Source organism: Poromitra crassiceps, assembly GCF_964638095.1.
Source record: "Poromitra crassiceps genome assembly, chromosome: 9".
In the NCBI taxonomy this organism is placed as follows: Eukaryota; Metazoa; Chordata; class Actinopteri; order Beryciformes; family Melamphaidae; genus Poromitra; species Poromitra crassiceps.
Genome location: NC_139630.1, coordinates 343,402 through 366,579, shown reverse-complemented (window position 1 = coordinate 366,579; position 23,178 = coordinate 343,402). Strand labels below are relative to the sequence as shown.

At 44.9% G+C, this 23,178-nt stretch overlaps 1 pseudogene across 1 annotated transcript in view; it reads right to left on the bottom strand.

The window, feature by feature from the left end:
- Positions 1–1,416: 1,416 nt before the first annotated feature.
- LOC310782962 (GTPase IMAP family member 7 pseudogene) overlaps positions 1,417–23,178 on the bottom strand; it is a 362,281-nt pseudogene continuing 340,519 nt past the window's right edge. The window contains exons 3-4 of the transcript in view: positions 2,111–2,780; positions 1,417–1,465 (exon numbers count right to left, since the gene is read on the bottom strand). The product of the transcript in view is annotated as a GTPase IMAP family member 7 pseudogene (transcript). The remainder of the gene's footprint in view (positions 1,466–2,110; positions 2,781–23,178) is intronic.

Here is a 23,178-nt window from a genome sequence, read left to right as displayed (position 1 = left end):
GTGGTTGTGTGCGGGTGGGCTGGTTTGCTTTGGTCAGTGGATGTAGGGAGGTGGGGTGGACGTGCTGTTTGTTGCGATGGTGACGTAATGGGGTTGCGACGGTGCACTCAGCGATGGAGTTGGTGGAGTGGACAGTATGGGAGTGAATAAACTTTCTGCACGAGGCTCTGTTAACAGGGCCAACGGAGGAGTCCATGAGTTTTAATGGTTGAGATACAGAGAGGGGTTGAGAGGTTGTTGAGTTTCAGAAGTTGTGCGGTTGAGTATTTCAGCATCATGACTGCCGGGGAAGAAGTAGCATTAAGCCTCGATGTGTTGACCAGAGGTGGAGTGACAGACACGATATGATGGTCCACAGCATGGCAGATGATCGGAAGTGAGTGAAGTTTTGCTGGATGTAACGTTGAACAGTACAGGATGTCACTGAAACAATGCGATGATGAGGCAGACAAGGCAGTCGGGGCAGCAGCTGATGTTAGCTGCTGGTGTTAGCCACACTAGCCGCTCACTGTCTGGAGGACAGCTAGTTGGCGGTTAACTAAGAGTGTAGCGGTCCGATGCCGACAAAGGCTCACCGGGAGAGCTGAGAGGCTGTCCAGGGCAGTGTCTCACGATAGAGAGTAGGAGTTTGCTAGCTCATTGGTGGTGCCAGGGCTAGCGTAGGTGCTGCTAGCAACAGGTAGCGTTGGTTTGTCCAGTGGAGGTACTGCCAGTTAACGATCGGTGCAGAGAAAGCGATGTTAACAGATGATAACACCTATTCCAGCTTGCAGTGAAAACATAGCAGCGATTACTACACAGGTTTTGCCTTGGATTGAGAAGCGGCGACAAAACACGCCAGTGTCCTCTCAAATCCAGGGAATACAGCATGGTAACAGCATGTTAACATTGTGTTCAGAAGGTAGGGAGACAGTAGATGGATGTGGTAATGCAACATGGAAGGGTGCCAACTGCCATAAAACACAACAGAAGAACTACCTGATGACATCACAGTCGAGCAATTGCGTGACATCATTTCCAGTTGAGTGCCATCACTTCACATGCTTTTTCCACGAGATAGATTTGCCCAGGTCAACTGCTGACCTACAGGTGACTACAGGTACTTCAGCAGTTGACCTGGGCGAATCCATCTCAGGTGAACTGCAGGTGCATACAAAGTCATGCATCGACCGGTTGCACCGTCTAAAAAGCTACTCAATTACAGTAATTTGAGTACTTGTATTCAGTTACTTCAACCTCTGATGATTAGCCCATACAAAACCTTGTAGCTGGCAGCTGGCTAGATAAATGCGATCAGAGCCTCTGGCCTACATTCAGGAATAGAGCGACCCATCTATGAAGATTTTTCCATATCTTAATTCGAGAGCATGATTTCCCTCAAACCCCACCCTCGTACTCAAATAGCCCCCGGTTGTGCTAGATTTGCTTGTGCTCAAACTCTATTGGATCTATGCGGGCAGCAAATCTGTCCATGCAACAATATATTTGAGTGCAAGCAGTGTGAGCACAAGCAGAGCAAATCTAAGCGCAAGTAGGGCAGGGATTTGATGGAAAGCCTTTCAAAATCTGAACATGGGATCAATAAATCATGCTGTCAAATTGATAGACAAGACTCTTGAATAAAGATTAGGACAAATCTGCATACCCATCAACCAATTCACTGGCAATGTGAACAGGTTGTAACCAACAGGCTATAACTCAACTATTGTCTGTGAAAAGGCACAAATCAAGGCCAACAAAATAAAGTACAATCAAATAAACAAAATATTTTACTAGCATGATTTCCCTCTCTTTAGTTTTAAGTATGGCCTTATTATTCAGATGGGAAATATTGCTAATTCACTGTGTAATGCATTTCTCATGAACTTGAAAGCCTGCTGCACCAATACCTACACCTACCATAATTCCCACTCCAACTCCCACTGCAATTCCCACTGGACCACCAAGAGCTCCAACAACAGCTCCAGCTTCAGCTCCAACTATTACTGCTCCAAGTATACGTGCAGCTCCAGGTCCAGTCATCACATAAGCAAGAAATTTCCTGATGAATGAATTGTCTTTCTCAGCTCTTTTTCTTGCTTCTTCTTCTGTCAACTTAGGATCCTCTGACAGAAGGCGTTGCTTTTCTTCTCTTATGGCTTTCTCAGCTTCTTGGAATTTTCCATTGGTGTAGTGGCTTCCTCCATTTTTCTGAACGATATTGTTAATCTTCTGCAGTAGGTCAGTGACTTGGGAGGTATCTGTATCCCTGTTGTCAAAAACATGGTATCCCCCAACGCATTCCCTGATGAAGTTGCTAAGAGTTGGACTTTCATCAATGAATCTGATGATGGCACCTCCTTCAGCCTTCAGATCATCTCCACGGGTGAACAAGGCCATAGTGTAACGATGTGCCTCTACACCAAAGGTGGTCTGAATGAGTTTGACTGATTCCCGTTCTTCTTCTGTGAATCTGCCCACCTGGAGCACGACCAGGAACACATGAGGACCAGGAGAAGCAAATGAGATGCATTTTACAATTGCTTTAACAACATCGTCATTTGATTTTTCGGTGTCAAATACACCAGGCGTATCAACAACAGCCAGAGGTTGCCCCCCAAACTCTCCCGTTTCCTTTTGGCAGCATTGCGTCAATGAGGTAGAGGACACATGAGAGATGAAAACTTTTTTCCCCAAGATAGTGTTTCCCGATGCACTCTTCCCAACTCCAGTCTTCCCAACAAGCACAATCCGCAGTTCCTCCTTTGATTGTGTTTGCTTCGATTTCTCCTTTCTTTCTCCTAGACAGAAATGAGATAAGTGTGGTACACCATTTTTTATTACTGCTTATGTCTCATGTTTCTCTTTTTTTTATAAAAATATAAAAATAACAATCTCATTTAAATTCAATCTCAGATTTTTAGATACATCTCAGATTGGTCTCAGATCAGACCTCTGTTGAGCTATACAAGATATCTCAAAAAAGTCTTAAATGATGCTCAAATTAGCATCTCAAACTTTGCTCAGACTGATGTAAAAAGAGTGCTCTCTCCATAATCTAATTTAAATTCCATTTAAATCATTTAGATGCATCTCAGATTGGACATGGACCATGGTGTGATATATACAGTAAAGACGATCTCCACAGAGTCTTGAATACTTCTCATCTAAGCTCCATGTTCATATGTTTTCGATCGGACTGATAGTTGCTTAAAAGCTGCCGTAATTTAATGTTTAATAGAATAAATCCTGTTTAAATATTGTAATATTTGTTAAATAAGTTTGCACAGTACTGTAAGTTAACTTTATGTTTGTTGCTTTATTTCCTGAAGATTTGCATATTCATTAAATTAGAAATTATTCTCAGAAATCATCTGCTGGCCATATATCTACACCAGAGCATGTGAGCGGAGGGGCATCGAGCGGCCCTTTCCACCTGCTCCATTGCTCATGGCCCCTCCGCTCCAGACGGCTCCCCGCTCAATACAGATTTCACCCGCTCCCACTCACCGCTCAAAAGAATAAAAAAGATAAAAAGGCCAAGGGCGTTTTAATTTGTGTTTAACCGCCTGGGCAATGGGCATTGCTCACTACAAATATGAGCTCAAAAATGAGCTCAGCAGAGTCGGCTGCATGTTCGTTGTCGCACCCGGCCGCAGCCCTTAACACTAGAAAAGCCGGGCCATTTTTACCTACTATCAGGGCCACAACAGGGGTCGAGTGACCCCTAAGTCATTTGAATGAGAGGCTGTGCATTTGCACATAATGATCACTAGATGGCGCTTCTTGTGTGGAATCTGAGAGAGTCTCTCTGTCCTTTGTGTGAAGGGATGGAATTCTATTCAAATGCAAAATGTACTGGCCGGGGGGGGGGGGGGTGTAATTTTGTGTGAAATGGTGAGAAGGTCTGCCTGTCTGATCTATCTATCTATCCTGTCTGTCTGTCTGTCTGCCTGTCTGTCTGTCTGACTGTCTGTCTGTATCTACCTGTCTGTCTGTCTGTCTGTCTGTCTGTCTGTATGTATTTATTTATCGGTCTGTGTTACGACCTGGCTCAAGAATGGCCACGGCCCAAATTTCACTGCTAAAAACCTTGAACCTTGAAATGGTCCCTCACAGATGTCACAAGTTTGTGTATGTTGAATAAAGCTAAACACATAATACATTATATAAACAATAAATATACAAAAAGCTGATTTTGAAACTTGGGGCAAGTTCAGGTTTATTTTGTAGGTTCTACTGCAGCATACAATACAATGTGCATTGACATTCAGTAAAATTAAACAAAAAAATACAGCTGACTTTGCATGAACTAGGTGAAAAATGTCTTTCGTGACAGCAGTCTTTTTTTATCTTTCGGTTCAGCACAGTTGGCTCAACTGGCTGTCTTCTGATCAACATTCGCAGCAGATCTTTGGTGTTGGTGTTGGTGGCTTAGTACATTTCCCACAGACAAGTCGCCTACATGCCTCACAGATGTCACAAGTCTTGTTACCACTGCATCTGGCGACTTGACACTTTTTTCGTTTGGTAGGAGGGGAAGGAGTTTCAAGCAGCCTACGACGTGCCACTGATGGTGCCACTGATCGCACAGCCCTGGCCCTTCTCTGAGGCGCACACAGCTCTTTCACCAGCTCTTTCACCACCATATTTAGTGCTGTTGTAGTGGGAAACAGTTTCGGGCAGTTTCTTGGGGCCATTGTCAGTTGAAACGGTCTGGTGCATTGTGCTGAGGAGGCAGACGTTTTTCCGTGGTTTTGCCTGGTAAACGGTGAGTGTGGCTTGTCCAGCCCTCAGCACCTTGGGGGCAAATCTTTCCATCTGTGCCTTTGTACACGGGGGCATCTCTCGTCTGATTCTATTCATTGTGCCAACAATGGTGGTTTTGTGCGCCAAAAGAGTGTTTGCCAGTGGTAACGAGGTAAAGTAATTGTCTGTCGTTACATTTATTCCTTTCTCCAGGAATGGCTCCATCAGACGAAGCACAACATTGTCCGATAAGCGCTGTCCAGGTGGCCTACTGTTGTCTTTCCCTAGATAGGGATGGGAATTCAACATGTATTTGGTTTCAACATCAGCGGCTACCCAGAATTTTATGCTGAATTTATCCGGTTTATTGGCCATGTACTGTGTGAAACGACAGCGCGTCTTGGTGGGGAACAATTGTTCATCAACAGTTATGTTCTCCCCAGGCGTGTAAGAAGCAGTGCTGTTTTTCACAAATCGATCAAATGTCTCTGATATCATCGCAAATTTGTCCTCGACAAGGCGGGCAGCCCTTGTGCTCTTGTCATCAAAGCGTAGATAGCGCATGATATCTTTGAATTTCTGGCGAGACATTGTCTCCTTGAAAACAGGATTTCCCATTTCAGCAGACCAGAAGTCATCCAGTTTCTGGCTTTTGCCACCGGTAATACCTCTCAAATAAACCAGACCCACAAATGCTTTTAGTTGGTCCATTGTCACATTGAACATATCAGCATTGTTTCGGTCAGCCTCGGCCTGAGTATACTTTAGAATCTGTTCCCACATTTCTGTGTCAAGCAAACACAGTAAACTGCTCAGTGGATTTGTGATATTTTCCTTGGCGTGAGGTGTGGGCCCTGGAGGTTCTCTCATGATGTTGGCTGCTGGTGCTCTGCCTCTCGAACAGCCAGGGGGTTGTTCAATCCATACGGTACTATCTCGTGCTGTCTCTTGCATGGATGGTGATGTCTCTTCCATGGATGTGGTCGCCTCAGGTTCTGATTCTGAACCTGAATCAGATTCTATAACAACGCCACTTCCATCATCATCTCTCTCATCATCACTCTCTAGGTCGCATGCCAATTCCTCTGCTTCGCCATCAGATTCCCCCTCTGAAACACTCTGTATAAAGGCCAGTAATTGCTCTGGCGTCCAGTGTCTCCGTCTGTAGCGCTCTCTGCTCCTGCCTCCAGGACGCATTGTAAATAATGAACACAGACTGCTCAACTACTCAGCTACCTGTGGGCTAATTTATAGCTCTTGGTGTCTCAGTGAATACAATGATCATAACAGCCCCACCCACAGTGTCTAGTACTGTAGGCTAGGGTACTTATCACGTCGTAGGCCTTATTGTTATTATTCAGGAATGCAAACTGGTTAGGTGGAAAAAGGTGAGAAGGACGCTGAAAATCTATCTATCTATCTATCCTGTCTGTCTGTCTGTCTGTCTGTCTGGTTGGTTGATACCACACATACTGCACAAAACAAAAACTTTGCTAGTAGAAGTAGTATCCTCCCTCCGCACGCACACACGCGCGCGCACACACACACACACACACGCGCACATGCACACACACACACACACACACACACACACACACACACAGCAGAATTACTTGCACTGCACATCCCAGCAAACATCGTCTTGACCGCGACGTCACCAGACGATAGAATTGTGGTTTGGCATCTACCATCTAAGTCTGACGTTCTCTCCACGTTCCTCCAAAGTAACGTTTAGACTGTCACTTCAAAACAAAAAATATTGATCTCATATTGCTTTGAAAACACCACATGTAGGTGTATTTTGTGTATTTGTTGAATAAAATGACATTTGATTGACAATTTACCTGTTATGTGATCAGATAGTCACAGTGTACTCCACCTGCAATGACGACTTTTATTGAACGCCCTTTTCTTTTTTTAATATGGAAAAACGTTTATGTCATATAAGTGCAGTGTCTCTTGCTATGGGCTTGTATTTATCACAAACTTCCTGAATCCTGTGGTATTGTCCCATTTCTCTTGCCGTAACTAAACGCAGTGTTGTGGGTTTTGAATGTGCTATGCTGTCTGCTAAAGTCACGTTGGTTACATTATCGTAAATTATATAAATATACCTGTCTCATCGCTGGTTGAAATCATGAAACAGAATTAGCGAGGCAGCTAGGCTATCAATGCAACATGTCATGTCAGAATGCCAAGTGCTCAATGTTAAGTATCTCTATATATGACCAAATCCGTAGTATTTGTAACTAATTCCGTGGCCTAATGGATAAGACACAGGACTGTGAAGCGGGCGCCGCAGGATCGAATCCCCCATGAGGTGCCATCTTTTTTCTTTCGTTGTGGGGAAGTAGAGGAATTACGTCGCTAAGATTTCCATTTAGGATATATAATTAGACCCTGACTAGATGTAGTGGTTTGACGTGCAGCAGACGGTTGTTATACGTGAAAATGTTTGCTGGGGTATGTTCTCTTTACATTATGTCCCCCCCCCCCCCATCTTCTCCCCTGTTACTTGCCCCGGTCGCTGCTCCAACCCCTCTGCCGATCTGGGGAGAGACCATTGCGTCCTTCCCACTTCACACATAATTACACCTCCCCCCCCCGGCCAGTACATTTCGCATTTGAATAGAATTCCATCCCTGCAGCTCCAAAATGTCAGGATCGGTGTTAGACATGTGGATCTATTCGCGGGTAGTTGAGGGCCAAGACACTCTCCAAGAGCAGGGGAGTTGTGGAACTTGATAGCTTGATAGCTGGGGCTGCACTGTTCGAGGTTTTGGGAACGGTTGCAGAGATTGCAGAAGTTGCTGGTTGCAGAAGTTGCAGGTTGCAGACGTTGCAGAGATTGGTATGATCCTTGATGTGAATTTATGAATCACTCGCGAGAGCCTGCCGGAACAGGCCTTTATAGATCCGAGCATGACACCACCTGTGCTATGACATCATACCGTTTGTGACATCATCAGAGACATGACATCACCTGTGCTATGACATCACTAGCGAAAGGCATGAAAGAGACTTATGAACCATGACATCATCAGTGATCGATGACATCATAGTCGGAATGACGACGTCAAAGTAGGAATGATGACGTCATCCTAACACAAAAGGACAGGGTGACTCGGAGAGTGACTTTAGATGTGGGAGAGAACGCGATTTAGGGAGAGATCTCTATCTAAAGAGAGGGTTTGATGGCTTTGTGCTCAACCAAGTCAGTTGAGAGAGCGATTGGAGAAATAATTCACCACAGAGGAAAATGGAGGATCCCAACAAACATTTTCACGTATAACGACCGTCTGCTGCACGTCAAACCACTACATCTAGTCAGGGTCTAAAAGTATATCCCAAACATCGTAGCGACGTAATTCGTCTACTTCCCCACAACCTTGAAATATGCCGCTCCCACAACGGCTATATTCAGATATTCAGATACAAAACTGCACAGTGTGCATGCAGCAGCATTGCAGATAGCCTACTGTACCTCCAGATTCAACGATTTTTGCTACATCGAAAAAATATGACCCGGTCGCGGATTCGAACCTGCGGCGCCGCTTCGCAGTCATGTGTCTTATCCATTAGGCCACGGATTTAGTTACAAATACTACGGATTTGGTCATGAGATACTTAACATTGAGCACTTGGCATTCTGACATGACATGTTGCATTGATAGGCTAGCTGCCTCGCTAATTCTGTTTCATGATTTCAACCAGCGATGAGACAGGTATATTTATATAATTTACGATAATGTAACCAACGTGACTAGCAGACAGCATAGCACATTCAAAACCCACAACACTGCATTTAGTTACGGCAAGATAAATGGGACAATACCACAGGATTCAGGAAGTTTGTGATAAATACAAGCCCATAGCAAGAGACACTGCACTTATATGACATAAACGTGTTTCCATATTAAAAAAAGAAAAGGGCGTTCAATAAAAGTCGTCATTGCAGGTGGAGTACACTGTGACTATCTGATCACATAACATTTAAATTGTCAATCAAATGTCATTTTATTCAACAAATACACAAAAGACACCTACATGTGGTGTTTTCAAAGCAATATGAGATCAATATTTTTTGTTTTGAAGTGACAGTCTAAACGTTACTTTGGAGGAACGTGGAGAGAACGTCAGACTTAGATGGTAGATGCCAAACCACAATTCTATCTTCTGGTGACGATGGTCAAGACGATGTTTGCTGGGACGGTAATGTTAATTTCCATATGCACATAACTGCACATGTACAGTGTCTGTCTCTCTGTCTGTCCGTTCACCCGCCCTTCCGTCCGTTCATCTGTCTGTCTGCCTATCTACTGTATCTATCTCTTTGATCTCTCTCTGTGTCTAATACAGGGCATTTTTGTCATGTTCGTAATTCATACCCATAATATCACATATCATTATTAGTCATGTCTCAACAACAATATCAAACAATATATATATATCTATCTATCTATCTATAGATATCAATCTTATTCACTTCAGAATGTCCCCTTGCAACCTCTGCTGAGAGAAAAAGAGCATTGCATCCTTGGAGAATGTCCCCTTGCGACCTCTGCTGAGAGAAAAAGAGCATTGCATCCTTGGAAAAATATTTTTTTTGCAATTACATAGGAATATATCTTATCCCGGTCTGATTTTGAAAATGTATGAACGCAGGGTGGTACAACAGACATATTTAGGAAAAGTCAAGAAAGTAGGGATTTGGAACTCGATCGAGTGCAAAGATATATTTTATTTTAACTCACAGGGGTCACGTGACCCCTTTGACGGCCTTTCTAGTGTTAAAGCAATAGCCTAATAGCGTATATGTGTCTTTATGTGCGGCTTGTGCGCCAAGGGGAAAATTATGAATGCTGGCAGTAAAAAATGGATACTCACAATTATCTCATGAATTATCAGACTAAATTGCTCGGATTCGATGTATATAGATTAATAGAAACAAATGAAAAAAAGCTGATAAATAAAATGTGTGCTGGTGCAATTCAACTTCAAACAGAGTGGCATCACTCAGCGCGGCTCTAATAGCCTGAGGAGTCTGACTGAGACTCATCAGGCTATTATTAAACATGTTTTTATTACATGAATACAAACGTTCTGTCTGTTTTCAGTCAGGGTCCATGAGTCTTTTCCTTCTCGTCTCGTAGCAGATTGCAATAATTTTTGATTTGATTTGATATCTTTATTGATTCAATAAAAGTAGAATTGTGCAAGACAATACAACAAAACAATATTGATCAAAAGGAATAAAACACAAAAAAAGCGTTAGGGTTGTACTACAACCCAGGTTTTACGAGGGAGAACGAGAGCTCTCACTCTAGTGCCTAGTTCGCTGCTACGCAGCCAATGGAAGATTGTCATTTTGCTCCACAAAATTTACATTTTACATTAAAACCGTCCACCCACCTGTAGGTGGCGTGGTGCCACCTGGGGCTGACATGGCAACCCACCTCACCCACGTGACTACGTCACGTCCTGTCAGCTCCAGGATATCCACGCAGCAAGGCTGGGTAGTGAGAGCTCTCGTTCTCACTCGTAAAACCTCGGTTGTAGTACAACCCTAACGTTTTACTTCGTTTCGAACTCAAGCTCTCACTCTAGTGCCTAATTCAACCGCACTTGCTGCCGGGAGCACCCCACAGGGCGACCCGAAAGGCGTCGGTGAACCACGGCCGTACGGCAACGTTCATGCCTGACCGTCTGACACATTGAGTGGCAACGATACTACTTCCTTGCCACCGACAGTACCGCGTGCGCGAACCGCAAACCGGACACGTCGAGACTGTAGTACCTGACAAACGTGTGATGAGAGGACCATGAGGCCATGTCCTCCACCGAAACACCACGCAATAACGCAGAGGATGTCGCAACACCTCACGTAGAATGCGCCTTGATACCCTCCGGAGTTACCTTACCCATGGCAGAGTATGCCAACGCGATCGCCTCCACTATCCAGTGTGATAAGCGATCCTTGGAAAGGGGCCCACCTTGGGTGCCGAAATCCTACAGTTCCCACAATGCACTGGGCTCGTGTGGCCTTCGATTCCATGCCCACCCCTCAGGCATTTGGCTGATATCAAACTCCAGTAGGTGGCGGTAATGCACATATATGTTTGCCAACCGCCATAAAACTCAAAGAAGAAGAAAAAAAAAAAAAATTAGCCTCCAAATTGCACCAAATTTAAACGGTAGTATATGTCGGGAGATGTCCTCATAAAATTTTTTTCATGCATTTTAAGGCATTTTCCTAGGAGTTATGAGCATCTGATTTTGTCACTATTTCGTGTAAAAAAGGGTACATTGCTCAGCGTTGATTTCCTAACTTCAACGCACCTTCTACTAGATGTAAAATTTAACGAGCTTTCCAATGCCGCCAGTCCCGTGTCTGTGGGTGCTTCCGTTCCCGAGATATGGTTATTTGCAAGGAGCTATGGGGAGCTAACATTAGCTAGCCTAGGCTATGCGGTGAAAAAAGATGGCTGCCTTTTGCTTTTCTTCAGGACATGTGAAGGGGCGTGGAGGACCCCTAGAGGCAGAACCATGGCAGCACACCCCCACAACACTTGTAGTTCACTGGTGCTCGTCTTCCGCAAGGCGGACTTGGCCTCGCTGACGTAAAACGCGTCGGAGAGGCCAAAAATATGTGAGAGATGGTGGATTGCTCAGGCTCTGAACAACCAATTTCGAAAATTTCAACGGATTCAAACTCCTTAGGGGCGTGAGATTTAATATATCTTCATATTCCCCATGGGAAAGCCGTCCTTTAAGACAGAACCTTTAAATCGGCGGAGTCCAAGGGCTCAAACGGATGACCCGTTAGCCCGTCCAGCACCGTAACCAGGTCCCATTTGGGAAAAACGGCCCGCGACGGCAGCCGTCGTTTACGCGCCCCCTTCATGAAGCGCGAGACCAAAGTGCACGCCCCCACGGGGCTCCCTTCAATTCCCATGTGGCAAGCAGAAATCGCGGCTACGTACACCTTAAGCGACTGCGGCGACTGACCCGCGTCAAGCAGGCTCTGAAGGAAACAGAGAACTGGTCGCACACTGCAGTTCACTGGATCCACACCCTCACTCGTGCACCAACGCGAAAAGACCCGCCACTTGTACATGTACTGAGTGCGGGTCAAAGCAGCCCTAGCACTCTGAATAGTGCATACCACATTATCGGGCAAGCCCTGGGCTAGCAACTTTTCCCGTTCAGGAGCCAGACTGCTAGCTTCCACCTGCCTGGGGAGGGGTGGAACCCCTCCCCCTCCGCCTGGGACAGGAGATCGGCCCGCACCGCAACACCCAGGGCGGGCCTTGTGTCAGGGAGACCAGGTCTGCAAACCATGTCTGCCTGGGTCAGAACGGGGCAACTAGAACAAGCCGGAGACGTTGTTCCTTCACCCTGTCCAACACCTGACGGATCAGGGGGATCGGTGGAAACGCATAGAGCCCCTCCCATGGCCACACGTTCGCTAGTGCGTCGTGTCCCAATGGGGGGCTGTCCTCCTGGATCGAGAACAACAATGGGCAGTGTGTCGCGCGCTGCGATGCGAAGAGATCGACGTGGGCACGACCGAACCTGGCCCAAATTTGTAGAACTCGGGCCTTGGGCACCGAGGACGGGGGGCTAGTCCCTAAAGCTACAAGCCGAAGGCTGGCCCTGAGGCGAAGCCTTGGCAAGCTGCCGTCCCCGCCGGGCGTAACGCACCGGCAAGCGACGGGCTGGGTAGGCCCCTGCTGAGTCCCGGACCGAAGTTGAGCGCTGAGCTCCAACGACGGCTCACCATGGCCTGCCGTGGGACCCAGGACGAGCCCAGTGCGGCTGGGTGGGGCGCCTCCAGTAGAGGTGCCCTAGGTGGGAGTCGTATCCGCGGGTCTGGGGTGGTTCGCGGCGCTGGAGGCCACGGAGGGCGACTCTGCGAACGCGCCTGCACCTGGAACCGCCGATCCCCCCCTCCTTGCTTCCTAGGCATGAGGGTCCTGACCGCCACGGAATCTCGCTGCCGCATCTCCAACCGCTGTGCCCAATCCTCCACGGAAGGACATAAGAGTCCCCCCTGAGAGATCTGGACCCCCAGTAGCCTCCTCTTCTCCTGCTCAGCGAGCTGGGTGAGGTTAAGCCACAGGTGACGGTGCGTCAGAACGGAGAAGGCCATGACCTTGCCGCTGTTCTGCGCCAAGCAGTTGATCATACGCAAGGCGCAATCCGTGGCCAACCCGAGCTCTGCAAATAGCTCGGGGGCGGGGTCACCCTGCATCTCCCGCATGAGCAGCGCCTAGTAACCCTGCAGGATAGCCCGGTTGTTGGTCAATGCACGCGGACTGGCCCGCCGCCAAGTAAGCCTTCTCGGCCAGCCTGGCCGTTAGTTGGCACGCCCTCGACGGCAAGGCGGGCCTCGCGGGATTGGGGGCCAGGTGTCTGGCCACCATTTCCTCGAGGGTAGGCATTGCGGCCAAGGCGAGCTTATCCCCCCCTTCTAACGCCGACCACGGAGTCATGCCTGCGCAGAGCGGCTTGACCTCCTGAGGCTTCTCCCACCCCATCTGCACCGCTCGCACCACATCTATATAGACGGGTAAGAGGGGCTTTGGGCGGGGCGCCTGTGGTGCCTGGCGTGGCTGGGAGTAACATCCCAGCAGCACTGACTCAGGGGGCGGGGTGGTTCGGTCCGAGCGATGCCGAGCTTCGCCGAGGCCCTAGACATCACCCCCTGAAACTGCTTCTGGTAGGGCTCATTGACGCTCGTTACCGAGCGGGCCCCTGCCAGAGAGGAGACGATGGTTAAACCGTCCCAATCCTCCTCGCCTGACAGCTCCCCTTGAGAGGCGTTTAGAGGGGGGGGGCGACTATGGGGTCGTACTGGAAGAGCCCACCCTGCCGCAACACGGGATCGATGGGCTCATCCCCCCAACTGAAATTGGAGCCTCGCTGCGACTGCTGCTCAGGCTGGACCGGTGAGACCTGCTCGTCGGGCAACTCCTCTCCGACCGAGCGGTCGGACCCGTCGGCAACGCCTCCCTCTGGAGGTGCATGGCTGAGCCTTGTTCCCTGGAGAAAGAGCGAAGCTCTCTCCCGCAGCTCGCCCAGGGTGAAACCGTTGCAGGCCTGGCAAAAGTCAGCCTTCAGCAAGGCATCTGTAGCATGGTCATGCCCGAGGCAGAACACACACTCCCTGTGGCCGTCGCGACTCGCCAGAGTAGCCTGACAGCTAACACAGCCCCTGGCTGTCCCTCCCTGTCTCATGGCCGCTCGGTCCATGTGCGAGTTCAGCGAAGCTAACTCGCCACAAGGCCCGCTGACTGTACCAGGAATTTAGCGGGAGTTATACCGTGCAAGCTAACCTCTAACAGTAGCTTGTAACGGCAAGATAGCTGGAGTGCTACAAGCTAGCTGCTAGCTGAGCTAGTCGCTAGCTGCACTGAGCAACTAGTTAACTTACCCCGCTAGCCGGGCACTTCCTGCTCATACGAGCGCATTAGCGCTCCACTTTTCCACTTTTCTGTCTCTCAAAAACCGAAAAGCATTTATTTGGAGCGCCGCTTCTTCTTCTTCTCTGATCTGAAGCAACCCGGAACAACGACTTCCGGGTTGCTTGAGGTGCTCCAAATAAATGCTTTTCGGTTTTTAAAAGACAGAAAAGTGGATGTTATGCAACAATTTGGATGCAACAACTAGGTGTCATTAAAAGAAGAGGATGTTTTGCATCGGATAGCGTCTTCACTTCACGTGAAGACTCAGGTTGGAGCCGGCTTTTAGACCTAGACGTGAAAATGGCACAGTGTAAAATGGGAAATGCGTGACGTTCGCCGGGCGCTAATGCGGTCGTATGAGCCAGAAGCGCCCGGCTAGCGGGGTAACTAGCTAACTATCTATCTAACGTTACCCCAGCCGGAGTAACGCACGCGCTCTTACACGTAGTAGACGGCACCTAAGTACCTAGCACACGGACGCTAACCACACGGGTGCAAGCTAGCTATCCGCAACAACTGGGATAACTAGCCTATTGTTCTAGTGCTATACAGTACAGCTATACTGCTTTTTTCCCACTCCGGATCCAATTGTGATAGTATGCATTTTTGTTTTTTGATAGGCTATAAAGCTATTAAGCTATAAGCTATTGCGTATCACCATTCAACCTAAAAATACAGATATTTGATACATATTTGATCAATACAGTTTGAGGGGGATTGAATACAGACTGTTTTCAATTGAATTGAAAACGATTGAATACAGACTATGTTCAAAGTCTGGCCGCGGGCCAGATGCGGCCGTTTGGCAGTCTCTCAAACGTTCTCCCCGAGAGCAGAGTTCCCCAGCATGCACTAGGGTAGTGTGTTTTCAACACTGTGTTTTTGGAGATTAGTGATGTGTTACGTCATTTACGCGATATTAGTTATCTGCAATGTTATGTGATGAGTACTAGAGTTGGTGCGCGTGTGAACTACATTGCTTTACATTGTAAAATGTTGGCACCATAGGTGACACGGGGGTTTAGTTTAATGACCCCCTCCGAGTTCCGCGTTTGAGTTAACATGTTCTAAATACTGTTCTCTGTCTGAATTGCTGCTAAACACTTGGCTTGGGGGCACGGTGGCTCAGTGGTAGAGCTGTCGCCTCGCAGTCAGAAGGTCCTGAGTTCGATTCTCGCCTGGGACACTGTGAGCGCTGTGGTTGTGTTCCCTCCCATATCTTCAGTGCCTACTGCCCAGGTGGGGTATCTCGTCGTAAGGGCCTTTCTCTGTCTGTGTGGAGTTTGCATGTTCTCCCCGTGCTCCCCCAGGGGGGTTCCTCCATATATAACCCCCCACCCTAAAAACATGCAGAAGATCAGATCGTCATCGTAATCCGACCAGTGACGACAACATCCAGAGTTGGTCCCCGGGCGCTGTACGAGAAAAGCGACCACTGCTCCTGGCCTGCCCCCCGGAGGAAAGGACAAGCCAGGATGGGTTAAATGCAGAGGACAAATTTCACCGGCCACCGTCAGCATGTATGTGTTTGTGGCCGTCCGTGCATGTGTTGATGTGTAATCGTGTGACAATAAAGACGGGCTTGTCCGTCTGAAATCGTGTTTTTAATCGTGTTTTTGTTACAATACTATGTGATCCTCCACACAGTATTGGTTAATATACTGTGAGACTTTGTGTTTTGTAGACAAGCACCAAGTAGGAACAACACAGGCAGAACTAATGTTTCCAGATGGTATATAATAATAATCTTTGTAATACAATTGTTATCAAATTAAAATGTATATCACACTTACAATATGTCAACAATAATAGCACCATTCTAAATAACATAACATAATTCAACTTTGCCTCTCCTCTCCTCTCCTCTCCTCTCCTCTCCTCTCCTCTCCTCAATAATAGTCAAACATGAGTTTTCATGTTCTGACTTGTTGAAAGGTTTTACATGTCACGTAAAACAGATACTATGCGACTATGCGATACTAATTACACAATGTGTAATTTCAGGTTATTCTAAGTTATTGTAAATTGCATACTTGCATACTTGCATACTTGCATACTTGCAATCTTGCATACTTGCAAGCAGGTTGTTTTTAATGGCTAGTGCATACATACATACATACATACATACATACAATCATACATATCAGTTGGCTGTGTCAATGTTTTTCTGTTTTATACCTCTTGATGCATCGTCATTGTTTTTGTCAGGCTTAGAAACAATGTTTAAACAGTAAACAATGGGTTAGGGTTAGGGTTAGGGTCAGGGGCGCCGCCAGGGATTTTGGGCCCCATGACAGGACATAGTATGGGCCCCACTGATGCCGGCGCCGGCCGAAAAATTTGGGCTGTTTGATGCTGATTTAGAGGATAATATCACATTTTAAATTATATTAGGATAACACTGTAGTGTTGTCATTATTCAGTCTTAACCATCAATATTTGCTCCTTTTCTCACTCTCATCCCTGTTGAATCATCATACTCTCTCTCTGCTCTGAATACACCAGAGGGAACAAAGAAACACTATCAACTAATGACTAGAAAGAATATTGATACACATGTGGAGTCCAACAGGAGAGTGTTTAGCATGAGACTGTTGTGATATCATTATTCAGTCTTAATATCATTATGTTCTCCTTTTCTCATTGGCTGTCATTTGTGGGCTGCTTTTCCTTTCATATAATGGTCATTATGTGGACAAATAAATTGTGTTGATCCTTCTTATTTTTTTATTATTATTATTATTATTATTACTATTATTATTATTATTATTATTATTATTATTATTATTATTAGTATTACAAATAAATCCCCACAGACCCACTGCAATTGTGCCAACTACCATGTAATTCAACACAATGCTGCTGTGTGTGTCTCACCTCCTTCATCAGGTAGGAACGGCTTGCAAACAATTGTTTGCATTGATTAAATGTTCGCTAGACAGGAGGGAAATGTAAACACTCTGTGAAGTAAGCATATTTCACTAAGGTCTAACAGGGTAATTTCCAGTAGTTAAGAAAAGTTGAATAAATGTTCAGATGGCGCCGGACAGACTAGACCAGTGATACTCAACTGGCGGCCCGTGGGCGCCCCCTGTGTGGCCCGCGATGGAACTGCTGATCAGTTTTCAGCTGATGAGTTTTATAACTAATAAATAGACAATATTTACTTAATACTTAATGTCAATTAACCTAGAGTCAAGAGTGTTGACCCCTCTCATATACATAAGTGCCTATAACTGTATATATCTGTATATAACTTTTTAATAGCTTATCAAAATAGACACTCTTTCATACACTTGATATTGTATTGTATTAGTTCATGTTTAATTATCCTCTGTGATTCTTGTTTGTTTTATGTGATTCCGGTTTTTAAGCGAACCGGATCCAATTTCCTTGTATGTGTACATACTTCATTGTACATACTTCATTGGATTAATTGATTCACAGATGTATCAAACAAATGTATTTTATACTGACACAAATTACCAAATTACCACAAATTCAACATGCAAGGCCATTTTCTCAATAATTTTGCTCTAAAACAAACCTTGTTATCACTGACATAGCCAGACTTGGCACATTTGGGGTGCCCCAGATCAGTCCTTGTAATGATGACTATACTTTTGCTCTAAAACAAACCTTGTTATCACTGACGTAGCCAGACTTGGCACATTTGGGGTGCCCCAGATCAGTCCTTGTAATGATGACTATAATTTTGCTCTAAAACAAACCTTGTTATCACTGGCATAGGCAGACTTGGCACATTGGATGTGCCCCAGATCAGACAAACAATATATAGTTAAGCGACTAATTCACTAATTCACAAATACAATTGTAAGATTCCTATACTTGTGAAGTATTGTTAATTGTTAATTATTATTCAAAACCTGAAAATACTGTAAATACTGTAAATAAAATAAACTAAAAACTAAAACATGGTAAGTTGTACTGAGTTGTATTAGTGCATTTAATGTGTTAATTTAATGTGTTTTGAAAACACATACACACACACACAACATCTCAAGTGAGATTTTTGAGAGAGAAAAAGAGAAAAGAAAGACAGAAAAAAAGTTTAAAGTATATAAACCCCACCTATTATGTGATTATGCCTGACACCTATTGGCGAAAAGTGGTACTGAATTGGCCATCCAAATAGCATGTGGTACTTTAAACTAAGTACTTATCAAAGTAACTTATCAAACTCTTCATAACGCCTTGACTACTGTAATGCCCTTTTGACTGGTCTTCCCAAAAAAAGTACTGACAGGCTACAAATAGTTCAGAACGCGGCAGCCATGGGTTTTAACTAAAACCAAGAAGAGAGATCACATAACTCCTGTTTTAGCATCTCTGCACTGGCCCCCTGTAACACTGAGGATTGATTTTAAAATTATTTTACTTGTTTATAATACCCGAATAGTCTGAATACACCCCTAGTCGCTCCCTTAGGTCCTCTGGTGCCGGTCTGCTCAGCATTCCAAAAGTTACCTCTAAAAAGTATGGCGAAGCAGCCTTTATACACACCTTCAGCTTGGAACAGACTCCCTATTACATAAGGCAATCTCCATCTTTGAAAAGTTTTAGGAAGCACCTTAAGACCCACTTTTTTACCATTGCTTTTAATTGTTGTTATCTTTTATTATTTTTAATTAGCTAATCTGATCTTTTATCTCCTGTTTTATTTGTGTTTATGGATGTCTTTTAATTTTACTGTTTTACTGGTCTGTGTAATTGTTCTGTTCTGTATTTACTTCATCTTTTTATTACCTTTGTTTATTCTTAATGTGTAAAGTGCTTTGAGCTGCATTTTATGTATGAAAGGTGCTATACAAATAAAGCTTATTAGGGGTTCAAGCCCTGAAGGGGCTGACACCCTATTGTTTTTCTGCCGGTTTATTATTATTATTATTATTAGAGGTCCATGCACGAAGTGCGTGGATCCCTATTGTATCTGTTCTGATTTTTTTTTATTTATTTTTTATTCTTCTTCCCCGGTAAAATTGTATGTACAGCAGAAACTGTAATGCTCAGCGTAGCCAGACTGGGCACATAGATTGTAAATGTGCCTCACTACTCAGAAACAAAAAAATACACATATCGGCCAGATGGTGGCGCTATAACAGATCATTTCGTGTTATGGTCCATATCTTCTGATCCGTGAGGCGTATAATCTAAATTCCACTTCTCCTGGATTGCTTGGATCAATACACATCTATCCATATAGGCCGCATTTGCATGTGCCTAGATTTTCCGCCATTTTGAATTTGATCAAAAACCTACTTTTGCGAACTCCTCCTAGACCGTTTGGCCAAATCACACGGAAATTATTCTGGGCCATCTATGGACTACCCCGACCTAAAGTTATCAAAGGATTTTGGATACGTGAAACTGTTTTGAAATGATAAATGTCTAAACTTTTGTGTATTTGCTTTTGTTCTTGTTCTGCCCTAAAAGTGTGTGGATCTCAGAAACCATACACCCCCCATGACCCAAACTTTCCACACAGGTCCACGACATCACCCACTACTCAGAGTAAAAAAATTACACCAATCCACCAGATGGTGGCGCTATAACAGCCAATTTCACGTTTGTCGGTCCATAACTTCTGAACCGCGAGCTGTAGAATCAAAATTCCACATCTACTGGTTTCCCTGGAGCATCATGCATCTAACCTACTAGGCCACGCCTATTTCTGTGTGGTAGATTTTCCGTTATTTTGAATTTGATCAAAAACCTACTTTTGCGAGCTCCTCCTAGACCGTTTGGCCAAATCACACAAAACTTTTTCTGGGTCATCTATGGACTACCCCGACCTAAAGTTATTAAAGGATTTTGGATACGTGAAACCGTTTTGAAATGATAAATCTCGAAACTTTTAATGAAACACACGCCAGCACTAAATTGCCCACAACTCATTAACCGGTCAATTACAACTACTGCTGCTACTACTGCTACCACTCCCACTACTACCAACACTACTACTACTACTATTACTACTTCTGCTACTATTACTACTACTACTACTACTACTACTACTACTACTGGAAGTTGGAATGTAGCATTTTGGGTGGGGTTAATGTGTTTTGGGGTTCTGCATCTGCTGTAGCATAATACATAGTTGGTTTAGATGTCACACAGTAATGCCCGATCCACAAAGACTTGACACCCACGTTTGAATAAAAACAAGTTTATGCCATAATAAGGTTACATCCGTGCCTTGTCATTGCTGTGGAAGGATGGTGTAAGGGTAGAGTAGCAGACACCAAAGCTGGAGGTCCTGGGTTCAAACCATGGCCAGGTAACTGTTTTATTTTTTGAAAATGTAGAATAAAGGTTTATCTGGATATAATTATGTATAACGCTGCTGAATACACACTGTGTACATAGCAGAATAACTGAATATGCCTATTTATGGTAATGTCATATTTCGACGTCATCTTGACATTCCTGTGTAGATGTCTAAATGATCCCCAAATCGGCTGTGATTTGTCCTAGTCGTCACTGAAAGATGATATCAGAACATCATCATAATAATAATAATAATAATGATTGGATTTATATAGCACCTTTCCAAGGCTCAAAGCGCTTCACAGAATCATTATTCGTTCACACCATTCATACCAATCATACCAATCATACCATTCATGTCTTACATTCATACCAATCATACGAGGCAAGGAGGATTAAGTGTCTTGCCGAAGGACACAACGACAGCAGCTGGGAGGGAGCGGGGATCGAGCCGCCAACCCTTGCATCATTGGCCGACCCGCTCTACCTCCTCAGCTAAAGCCGCCCCTATAATCATCATGATGTAATTGTGTTTGCTGGGAGCCTTCTTTCAGATATAGGAGAGGAAAAACATTCCAATACATTATTGTGTCTTAATTACATTACATTACATTACATTACGTCATTTGGCAGACGCTTTTATCCAAAGCGACTTACAATAACACATTTTTGTCAGCAATAGAGCAATCAACTATGGAGCACAGTCTATGACAACTACAACTCTGAATGAACAGTGGTACAAGTTTAGGTTAGTGGTACAAGTTTAGGTTAGTAATTTTTTTTTTTTATAAAGAAAGAGAGAGAACGAAGTTAGATCAAGAAGGGCCCAGATGGAGCCTGAAGAGGTGTGTCTTTAGTCTTTTCCGAAAGATCGGCAGTGATTCAGCCGTCCTGACCGAAGGTGGAAGCTCGTCCCACCATTGAGGTGCCAGGGACGAGAAGAGTCGAGATCGGGATGAGCGACTTTTGAGCTCCCGTAGCAAAGGAGGGGCGAGGCGACCTGCACTGGTGGAGGAGCGAAGGGAGCGCTGAGAGGTTTGGAACCTGACCATAGATTGCAGGTACAGGGGAGCTGACTGGTGTGCAGCCCTGTAGGCCAGTACCAGTGATTTGAATTTGATTGACACTTTTGACCTGTTACAACATGTCTCTGGGCCCACTCACAATCGAGGCCATACCCTAGATTTATTTATCACCAAGGGCTTTGAGTCATCGTTTCTTTCAGCTAGTGATGTTGCTCTGTCCGACCATCTCTGTATCTTTCTTGAACTCAAGATCACCCCTATCGCTCTTACTCGGTCAAAAACCATCAAAAAGCGTCACATCAACGAGAGCACTAGCACACGGTTCATGGAGGCTTTCTCCCTGCCCCCCCCCTTTCCTCTCCTCAGCCTCTGTCAATGATCTCCTAGATAACTTCAATTCTAAAACCCTAAAGGCTATTGATGCTGTAGCTCCCATTAGATCTAAACTAATCTCCGGTAAGAAAAAAGCACCATGGAGAAACGCTCCCTCTGTAAATAACAAAAAAAGAGATTGTAGGAAAGCCGAGCGCAAATGGCGGAATACTAAACTTCACATCGATTATGACATCTATAAAAATAGTCTTCACTCCTACAACCAGGAACTAAAAAATTCCAGAAAATTCTTCTTCTCCGACATTATCAGCAAAAACACCAATGACGCTCGCACTCTTTTTGCCAATGTTGACAGGCTGACAAACCCCCCCCCACAAATTGCCCCTGATCTTCTATCCAATGTCAAATGCAATGAATTTGCGACCTTCTTTAGGGATAAAATTATAAATATCAGACTAACTATTTCCACATCAAGAACAAATGTGGCTCCGCCGCACCCACAGAATAGGTGCTTAATTAACATGACTCAGATCAATGTCATTGACCACAAGAAACTAGAAGAAACGATACGAGGCCTTAAATCCTCATCGTGTTGCCTAGACACCCTGCCAACAAGCTTTCTAAAAAATGTCTACAGTTGCCTGGCGACCGACATACTGAAGATAATTAATACCTCTCTTCTTACAGGCATTTTTCCAAAATCTCTAAAAACTGCAGTTGTTAAGCCCTTGCTAAAGAAGCATAGCCTCGACCCCTCTATAATCAGCAATTACAGACCAATATCAAATCTTCCCTTTATTAGCAAAATACTCTAAAAAACTGTCTACCAACAACTCAATACCTTTCTATCCTCCAATGACCTCCTAGATCCCTTCCAATCAGGCTTCCGACCCCATCATAGCACCGAAACTGCGCTTATCAGAGTTATAAATGACATCCGAATGAACACTGATTCAGGTAAAATCTCAATCTTAGTGTTACTAGACCTCAGCGCTGCCTTTGATACGGTTGACCACAAAATTCTATTGGACAGACTGGAAAACTGGGTCGGGCTTTCCGGCACGGTCCTAGAGTGGTTCAGATCTTATCTGCAAGACAGGAACTACTTTGTGTCCATTGGCAACTACACATCTGACCAAACCAAAATGACATGTGGGGTACCCCAAGGATCAATTTTAGGTCCTGTCCTGTTTAACCTCTATATGCTCTCTCTGGGCCTAATTATGCAAAAAAAACAAAATAGCTTATCATAGCTATGCAGATGACACCCAACTCTACATAGCCCTCTCATCGGATGACTATGCCCCCATAGAGACACTGTGTCAGTGCCTTGCGCA